Genomic DNA, 9,568 nt, shown 5'->3' with positions numbered 1-9,568 from the left:
ATGATCATTTGATATTTTTCCTCTGATCTGTTTATGTGGTGTATTACATTAATATATTTTCTTATGTTGAACCATCCTTGCTTACCAGGAATGAAACCCACTTGGTCATGGTGTATATTTCTTTTTATGTGTTGATAATTGCACTTAGCAAGTATTTTGTTGAGAATTTTCACTTCTTGTTTCATTTGAAAGATTGGTCTCTAATTTTCCTTTCTTATGTTGTCTTTGTTTGGCTTTGGTATTAAGGTAATGCTGGCATCATAGAATGAGTTAGGTCATGTTCCTTCTCTTTTGATTTTTTGAAAGAGTTTAAGTAAGATTGGTGTTAGTTCTTCCTGGAATGTTTGGTAGAATTTACCTGTGTGTCTGTCCCAGGGCTCTTATTAGCGGGGAGGTTTTTAATGACTGATTGTATGTCTTTACTTGTGATTGCTTTGTTGAGATTATCAATTGCCTATTTGGTCAGTGTAGGCTGCTCATGTTTTTCAAGGAATTTGTCCATTTCCTCTAAATTGTTCTTGTTGGCATATAGTTTTTCAAGGTATCCTCTTTTGATAGACTTCATTTCTGTGGTGATATCCCCTCTCTCATTTCTTATTTTGTGTATGTGCATCTTCTCTCTGTTTTCTTTGTTAGTCTACCTAAGGGTTTGCCAATTTTATTGATCTTCTCAAAGAATCAGCTCTTTGTTTTGTTTATTTTTTCCAGCACTTTCTTATTTTCTATTTCATTTAGTTCTGCTTATCTTTGTTATTTCTTTCTTTCTTCTTCCTTTGTGTTTATTTTGTTGCCTTTTTCCTAATTCCTCCAGTGTGCAGTTAGTTTTTCAATTTTAGCTCTTTCTTCTTTTTTGATGGATGAATTTATGGCTATGAATTTCCCTCACAGTACAGCTTTTGTTGCATCTCATGTGTTTTAATATATTATCTTATCATTTTCATTCAATTCAAGGTAGTTATTTAATTATTTTGAGATTTCCTCCCTGGCCCTCTATTTCTCTTTGAGTATGTTGTTTAACTTCCATATCTTTGTGCCAAATCTGGGTCTGACCCTTGCAGATTTCCAGCCTTATTCAATTGTAGTCAGAGAAATTATTTTTTATGATTTCAATCTTTCTGAATTCATTGAGACTTTCTCTTTGACCTAGCATATGATCTATATTGGAGAATGATTCATGTGTACTTGAGAAGAATGTATATCCTGCTGTATTTGGATGTAATGTTCTGTATATGTCTATTAGGTCTAGCTCCTCTAATATATTGTTCAAAGACATTGTTTCTTTTTTTATTCACTGGTGAGATGTTCTGTCCAATGTTGATAGGGGTGTATTAAAGTCCCCCATTATAATTTTAGAGGCATCTATTCCTTCACTTAGTTTTTCCAGTGTTTTCCTCATGTATTTGGAGGTACCCTTGTTAAGGGCATACATGTTTATGATTGTGCCTTCTTTTCGAAGGATTGTCCCTTTCACTAATATGTAGTGTCCATTTTTGTCTTTCACAATAGTTTTGCATTTAAAGACTATTTTGTATGGTATTAATATAGACACTCTCACCCTTTCTTGGTTATTGTTTGCCTGTAAGATTGTTTTCTAACTGTTCACTTTCAACCTCCTTGAATCCCTGGGCCTAAGATGTGTTTCTTTTAAACAGCATATAGATAGGTCATATTTCCCTATCCATTTTTCCAATCTGTTTCTCGTAACAGATGAGTTTAATCCATTGACATTCAGTGTTATTACTTTCAAGGAAATATTTATATTAACCATATATTCTTTGGATTTGTGTTTCTCATTTGTTGATTTTTTTCACTTTTTTTAGTTGTTCTTAAACTCTCCTCCAAATCTGTCTCTCCTGTTTTTTTTTTCTTTCCTCCTGCAGAACTCCCTCTAGTATTTCTTGATGGGCAGGCTTCTTCTTAGCATACACTCTTTGTTTTTTGTTTATCTGTGAATATTTTGAACTCTCGATCATTTTTGAATGCCAACTTTGCTGCAGAGAGTATTCTTGTTTGGAAATTTTTTTTTCAGTACCTTGACTATATATATCATGCCACTGTCTTCTTGCCTCCATGGTTTCTGATGAGAAATCAGCACTTAACTTTATTGAGCTTCCCTTGTATGTGATAGTTCTCTTTTCTCTTTTTGTTTGAAGCATTTTCTCTTTGTCTTGAGCATTGGGTAATTTGAGAGGTATAGATCTTGGGGTAGACCTCTTGGGTTTTATGCTCTTTTGGGCACATTGTGCTTCCTGGACATGTACTTCCATCTCCTTCAATAGGTTAGGGATGTTTTTAGCCATCATTACCTCCAACACCCCTTTTGTCTCATTTCCTTTCTCCTTCTGGGGTTCACATAATGTGTATGTTTGTGCATTTTGAGTTGCAATTCATGTCTCTAAGTCTGTGGTGGATTTTTTCTATCTTTCTATCAATCAATTCTACTATCTGTTTTATTTCAGATGTATTGTCTTCCACATGACTAATTCTTTCTTCTGCCTCTTCAAATCTGCTGTTATTTGCTAAGAGTGTATTTTTTATTTCTTTGATGGTGCTGTTTAGCACCATCATATTCTTTTTGTTGTGTGTGTATGTTTACAGTTTCTTCTGTATTCTCTCCAAGTGTTTTCTTAATATCCTTAATATCTTTCTTCTCTTCATTAAATTGGTCTATGATATATGGTTTGAGAGCTTTGGTTAGTCACTCGATATTCTGCTCCTCTTCCTGGTTTTTAGTTTGTTCATTGGACTGGGTCTTGTTTTCCTATTTATTGGTACAATTTGTAATTTTTTGTTGCTATCTGGTCATCATTTTATCTTGATGGGTTTATTCAGTTGATTCGCTTCTCCATCTACTTTTGGCATTTTTTAGGTGCTGTTTGTGTGTGTGTGTTAAGTCTTCTCTTTGACACTTCATTCTTCTTAATCTATTTCCTTGGTGCTGTCTAAGTTCCCTTGAAGGGAAATTTTAGGGCCATGAAAAGTAAAAGGGGTAAGGAAAGAAAGAGTATAAGATTAATATTGATATAAATGTTAGCAGATGAATCATGTGACATCTAGGAGAATGAAAATTAAACTCATACAAGCTGTGTACAGTTATAACCATAAAATAGTGGAGTACCTGCAATGAGATGGTAAACTGATTATGAGAAGAATATTGTATTAATTAAAAGGCCAGTGTGGTCAGAAGAGGGAGAAAGAGAAAAGAAAGGACAATAACATAAAGAGTGAATAAAATATAAAAAAGAGAATATAGATGTTAGAAATAAAATGGCAGAAAAATTGGTGGTTAAGCAAGGGGAGGTGGAATGTAAGAGAAACAGTGGATGATAAGAGATAGAAAGATGGAAAGGAAATTGGATAGCATTGGAAGCCAAAATCATTACACACAGAAAAAAGGAAATCAAGAAGGAGGATACACAGTAAACAAGAAACACTACATGCAGCACCTAATAGAAAAAAAGAAGAAGAAGAAGAAAGGGGGGGGTAAACAGGGAAGAAATAAATAAAGGGCCTTGGGGATATAAAGAGGAAGGAGAAACAAGAAAACAAACCCATAAAAAGACCAGATAAGGCCTCAAACACTGAATTCTCTTTGCAGTTGAATTAACTGCTTAGTAGTCTGACATTCTCCCATTCTCTTTTCCCCACTTCCCTCTTTCCCAGGCAGCAGGAAGGCTGTGGGAGGGCTCCCCTTGGATATTCAATTGGGACCCTTGTGAACCACTCACCACAGAAAATAATGATTCTTAGTTTCTTTAGAGCACCCACACCTCGCCAGGTACCCTAAACATGCTATTGGAAGTCTACATAGCTCAATCTACTGTCCCCCTCTCTTAGGTGTTCTATGGAGGATTAGCTAATTTTCTGGCTCCACCTTGTCCCAGATCAAGTTTCCCTATCTCAAGGCATTTAGGTAAATTGGGCTCTCTCAGCAGATTCACAACTCTTCTCTTCCTAGCCTCTCCCCAAGCCAGTTGGTGTGCTCCTCCAAGCTCAAAAAGAGGGGTGACCAGAAAATTGAACCTGCACTCCTTAGGCCCCTCTGCATCCCTCACCAAAACTTCCTCCTCTTGGAGTTTGTCTGAGATCTGAGGGCTAGGGGAATCCCAGAATTCAGGAATGCTGGGTTTGGGGAGCATGGGCCTGGGAGAATGCGTGCTTGCGGCACATGTGCCTGGGGAGTGTAGGTCACAGGAAACATGGTATTCAGGGAATGCGAGGTTCAGGGAACACAAGTTTGGGGATAGTGCATTTGGGAAACATGGGGCTCGGGAACACCACGGTGCGACTGCTGGTGTTCAGGGAATGCTGTGGCTCTCAGCTCTAGGGGAAGTGTTTTGCCTTCCCGTAGCTTCTGGCCTCAGTATCAGAAACCTATGGTTTTACCTTGAGCAAGCACTACTTTTGTCAGTCTCTCCAGATTGACGTTCAGACACCTACTTTGTAGGTTCCCAAAACTGCCCACTTGAGCAGAATTCCATGCCCACTCAGCTGGTTTTCTGCAGGAGATGTGGTCATTCTTTCAAGCTATACATGCTAGAGAAAAATTCGTTTAATTTTTCTTCATTAGTGAATGTGTTTAAGTGAAAGAATACAAAAAAGTGAATTGAAATTAAAATACAACATATCAAAATTTGTGAAATGCAGCTAAAAGCTGTGTTAGTAAGGCAATTATAAAAAAAGGATTGAACAGTTCCAAATCATTTTAGAGAAAGACTAACAAAAAGAAAGAAATACAATATTACGGAGTAATATTTCCCCTGAATTTGGACCAAAAGATCCTCAACAAAGTATTAGCAATTTGAATCCAACAAGGTAGAAAAAGAATTACAGTTCATAACCTAGGAATATTTATTTCATATATGCAAAGCTGTTTCAATATTTAAGAATTCATCATTGTACTATAACTTGGTTATAGGCTACAAATGAGAAAAATGTAATCTTATTAGTTGACACAAAAAACATTTAACATTCAACATCTACTTATGATTCTAAAAACCTGAAAGTAGTTTGGAATAGAAGTGAACTTCTTCAACTTAATAAAATTATTTTGAAAAACCCACCACATACATGTAAACTCATACTTAATGTTGAAAACTGCTTTTCTTATAAGATCATGAACAAGAGAAAGATACTTGCTCTCATTATTCTTATTTTAAAAACTGTGATACATCAATAACATGGAAAACTACCAAAAAAGATAAAGAACAAAGTACTATTACATGCAGTAATTCGATTGGATATCCAGATAATTATGCTAAGTGAAAAAAACCTACCTGGGAAGATTATTTCCTGTATGTAATTCCTTTCACATAACATTTTTGTAATTATGGAGTTATTGCCAAGATCTAGGGGCATGAGAATGTGGGTGTGGTTATAAAGGGCCAACACAAGGGATCCTTGTGGTGATGAAATCATTCTATATCTTGACCTTAACATAGGATAAAGTTACACAAGAGTAAACACACAGAATGCTCTGTGTGGATATAGCTGAGGGAGGCTGGGAGAGAAAACCACCATCTGAGACTCAGTGGTGAGATGGTAGGAGAGGACATGGGGATGGGTAGCAAAGCAGACAGGACAGTACTCAAAATCAAGTGCTTTACAGATTATCTTACTTTGTATAGAGAATGCACAGGGTCTCCAAAGATCAGCCCCGATGAGCATGTCAGTGCTGACTTTACAAAAATATAAATTCAAAAAGCAGTTCAATGAGAATGAAACCATCAAGTGGATGCAGGGAATTGGAATAAATCATTTATGTTTTCTACTCTGTATGGTGCTTTTCTATTTGGGGGTAGGCACCTAACAAAAAAAATAGGCATTTGTTAGTGCCCTAGTCTCTCACACTTGGAATCTTCGAACTGGTGCTCATCGAACTGGGGCTTATATGGTGTACATTTTGATGACCAAAGTCTTGAAGCAGTCAGTTTGTGACCAGAGGTTTTACATTGGACCTGTCAACACATTCTGGACTTATAAATTTGTGCTCAGCAAGGCACATGAACTAAGGGTCACAATAATATAATTGTGAGAAAGTGTTGCTGAATTTTCTTTAGGTCCTTGGCTAAGCTACAAAAAAATTAATTTTAAATGCAAGCCAGTTATTTAGACCAGCAACTTATGAACGGACTGAGGAAATAGAAATGGGAGAAAATAAACAGATTATGAATCCCCAGGTAGAGAGAGGAAAAGGGGCAAAAGAGGGGTAAAAAAGGCTGATTTACAGACTACAGATTCTGATTACAGATTACAAACCTACATTTTAGATTATGAATCCTCAATTCTACTTGCATTCTAATCTAGGAAGGGAGAGAAAGGGCAAAGCAGGGCAAAGAACAGGGCACGAACAGGAAAAGGAAAAAGGGCTGATTTAGCTTCTGTGCTTCCTTTTTGAACCATTAATTATTCCTTGAATTTGCTAATGTCAGGGGAGGAATTCCAGTTGTTTGCTATTTTGATTGGTTACACCACCCATCCACTCCCCCAGGGTCTGAATGACAAGGTCCCCTGAGAACATCCAAGGCTTTTCCTTGATTCTGGAGGAAATCCTGTTCTGAATGGGGAATTCTCATGAGGCTCTTCCAGCAACCAACTTGTAAGGTCTTTCCTACAAGGGGCAGTTCCCACAACCATGTGTTCTCATGGCTGTGATTTTTTTGCCAGATCACGGATTCTTCTTACTCCCTAATCTAGCCTGCCTCAGAAGCAGAAGCTAACCTTCCTTCACTGGTTTCACCACATTACTGTGCTCCAGTATTTTTGGTGCTCTTACAAAGATATGGTTGGTGGGGGTGGTTGGTTCATGAATAAGACCTATCATGCACACAGTGATGTACACTTCCTTTGCCTTGCAGGAAGTGGGGTTCCGAGTTTCCTGGAAGTTTATCATGTTCATTTCCTTGTCCCAGATCACCCACATAGTGTTGGGCTGTGTCCTTAACTCCCTGGTCTTCTCCTGGATGCATCAAGACCAGTGTCATTCTTACTTTCAGAACATCTTCTGGTCCTCACTCATGTACCTCAGCTACTTTGTGCTCTTTACCATTTCTTCTTTGAGACCCTACATAAGCAAAATGAAGAAAATGAGAAAGACTGAACAGTTGTGGAACTAAAGAAGAAGCCATAGCTCAGGGTCATCAAGAAAAATAATAGACAAATGAACACGACACAAGGAATCACAAATGGTGAAGCTAAAACAAATAAGACAAAACATACTAGCAAACACAACACCAAGGCAGCTTAGGGATAATCAGGTTGACTTAACCCGGTAAATTTATGATCCTTTTTGGTGAGAACTCACTGAGTTCACTTCCATCTCAAAGGACTGCTGTTGAAAGACCTCATTCTCTCTTCAGCTGTCAACTGTAGGACAGAAGAGAAAAAATGAGAGAGAAATAGAAGACATACATGCCTATTAACATTTTATGAAGCAGTGTATTTACTGTTATATTTCTCTATAGCTGAAGAATTTAACTTTAAAAATTGTGCAAGCATGTGTACACAATCATTTCTAATGTTTTTTTTTTTTAACAACTCAATCTTTCTATGCTTCCCCCACTGTACGAAGGTGTTGTTTCTGGCTATTCTATTCAAAGTGTATAATCAATGGTTTTGATATAAACATAATGCTATACATTCATCATCTCAAAAATTTTATAAAAATTTCATTACTCTAAGAAAGAAATGACACACAGCTGGAGCCAGCAGTAAAGATAAAAATGAAAGAAACATGGGGTGTGCACCTAAAACAATTGTGGTTTTGCAAAAATTAAAACATTTTTAAGAAAGGTTTAGTAGTTGTAGCCCCTATTAGAAAAGATGTCTTAATTACCTCCTATGAAAAATAGATGTGAATGACAATATTTCAATGAAGACTGGTATTTTTCCCTTCACTTGCATAGTCTCAGGCTAGTGAGTTTGCTAAAACCAATATAGGCAGCTCCAATGCAGAACAGTACTGATAGCTAAACTGTGATTTGTACACTTAAATTGGAAAGAAGGCATTATTTATTGTTCAGCTGTAAACAGAGGAGTAAATACAGAATAGAAGAGATAGAAATCAAGCAAATGTTCTGAAAATGGATTCTGTTCTGTCTTTTAAAATGTTCAGTCCCGTGCCATTACTTAGGTGGAAAGGGGAGAGACAGTAGAAAAAGATGTCAGTCGAGATCAATTCAGTAGACAATTTGACTTACCACGTACTCACTGTTTTCCAAATGAAACCTCATGGTACAATCCATATTTTCTATATTTTTGTGAGTTTCAAAATGAGATCTGCAGTGCTCTTTCTGCTATTAGGTAAACATTATGTTCCTGCATCATCTGCATTTCATCCCCAAATCCTACAAAGGTGTTTAAAGGGCCCTTTGCAGGTCAAGTGCAATACTTGACATGAAGTATCTCCACTTGACCATCAGAAGGCACTTTAAATACCTCTTCAAGGCAAACACACTTCATGGTCAATTTTCAGCAAAAGACCCCCTCCTATATAGACTTACTCTTCAAGTTTTAAATGGTATACAATAGTCACCATATTTTCTATCAAATCACAAGGCAAGCTGTTTCAAGTCATCTTCAGGGATTTTTTTCACTTAGCTATTCAGAAAATTTATTTAAGAGCCATATTCTTTAAAAATATAAAGGTATATTAACTATAATACTTCAGAACATTACAAACCAAATAAATGTATAAACATTTCAGGTGCTTTAAAGAAGCAATTATGGAACATTGTTTAATGTAATGTAACAGTATTCTAATTGGTTAAGTAGTTTAATGATTAGACAACCTAGATGAAAAGATTAGGGGCTACCACACTGCATACATACAGTACAAACTAACAACCACATGCACAAACAGATGGGGGGGTACTTTGAACGTCAAAGTCCAATTGAATAGAAACATGTTTTCTACCTAGTAGAAAAACAAACTGTTGGTTATCTCTTTTTTTTTTTTTTGCTTTATTTGAGAGTGTACAGAAAAGGGTTTTTCCAGATTATTTTTATATTATTTTAACTTTAATTGTGCTGTCATTCATGAAACAGAGTTGCTCTGTTTTTTTTTTCTGTCACAGATGACAATTTATTTTTCAACATCTCATTTATGTGTGGAATTTTAAAGGAATAAAGTTTTATTCCATTCTGGAAGAAAAAAGGAAGCACACACATACACACATATATACTCATACAGAAGGCTAGTAAAATATGAAATTTGAGCAAGATTTATGGATTTTATCAATGCCACTATACTGCTTATGATACTATGTTATAGTTTTGTAGATGTTATCATTGAGAGAGCTTGGGTAAAGATTACACAAGATCTCTATTATAAATAGCAACTGCATGTAAATCTACAATTATCTAAAAAACAAGTTTGAATTTTTTAAACTATTAATACATGCAACAGCAAGGATGAATCTCACAAACATTATTCTAAGTGAAATAAATCTTATAAAAGATAGCAAATATTGTTGGATTTCACTAGTTAATTTTTTACAATAGAAAACGAATCCATGGTAAAATATCAGAACAGTGTTGACTCTGGGATAGGCAGAGATTGGTGGGAATG

At 36.1% G+C, this 9,568-nt stretch overlaps 1 pseudogene; it reads left to right on the top strand.

Annotated features, from left to right (window-relative positions):
- The first annotated feature begins 5,659 nt into the window (after nucleotides 1–5,659).
- Nucleotides 5,660–7,115, top strand: LOC101416937 (very long chain fatty acid elongase 6 pseudogene; annotated as a pseudogene).
- The last annotated feature ends 2,453 nt before the right edge of the window (nucleotides 7,116–9,568 follow it).

The sequence above is a fragment of the Dasypus novemcinctus genome, chromosome 30 (assembly GCF_030445035.2).
Source record: "Dasypus novemcinctus isolate mDasNov1 chromosome 30, mDasNov1.1.hap2, whole genome shotgun sequence".
NCBI lineage: Eukaryota > Metazoa > Chordata > Mammalia > Cingulata > Dasypodidae > Dasypus > Dasypus novemcinctus.
This window is presented reverse-complemented; position numbering and strand designations above follow the sequence as displayed.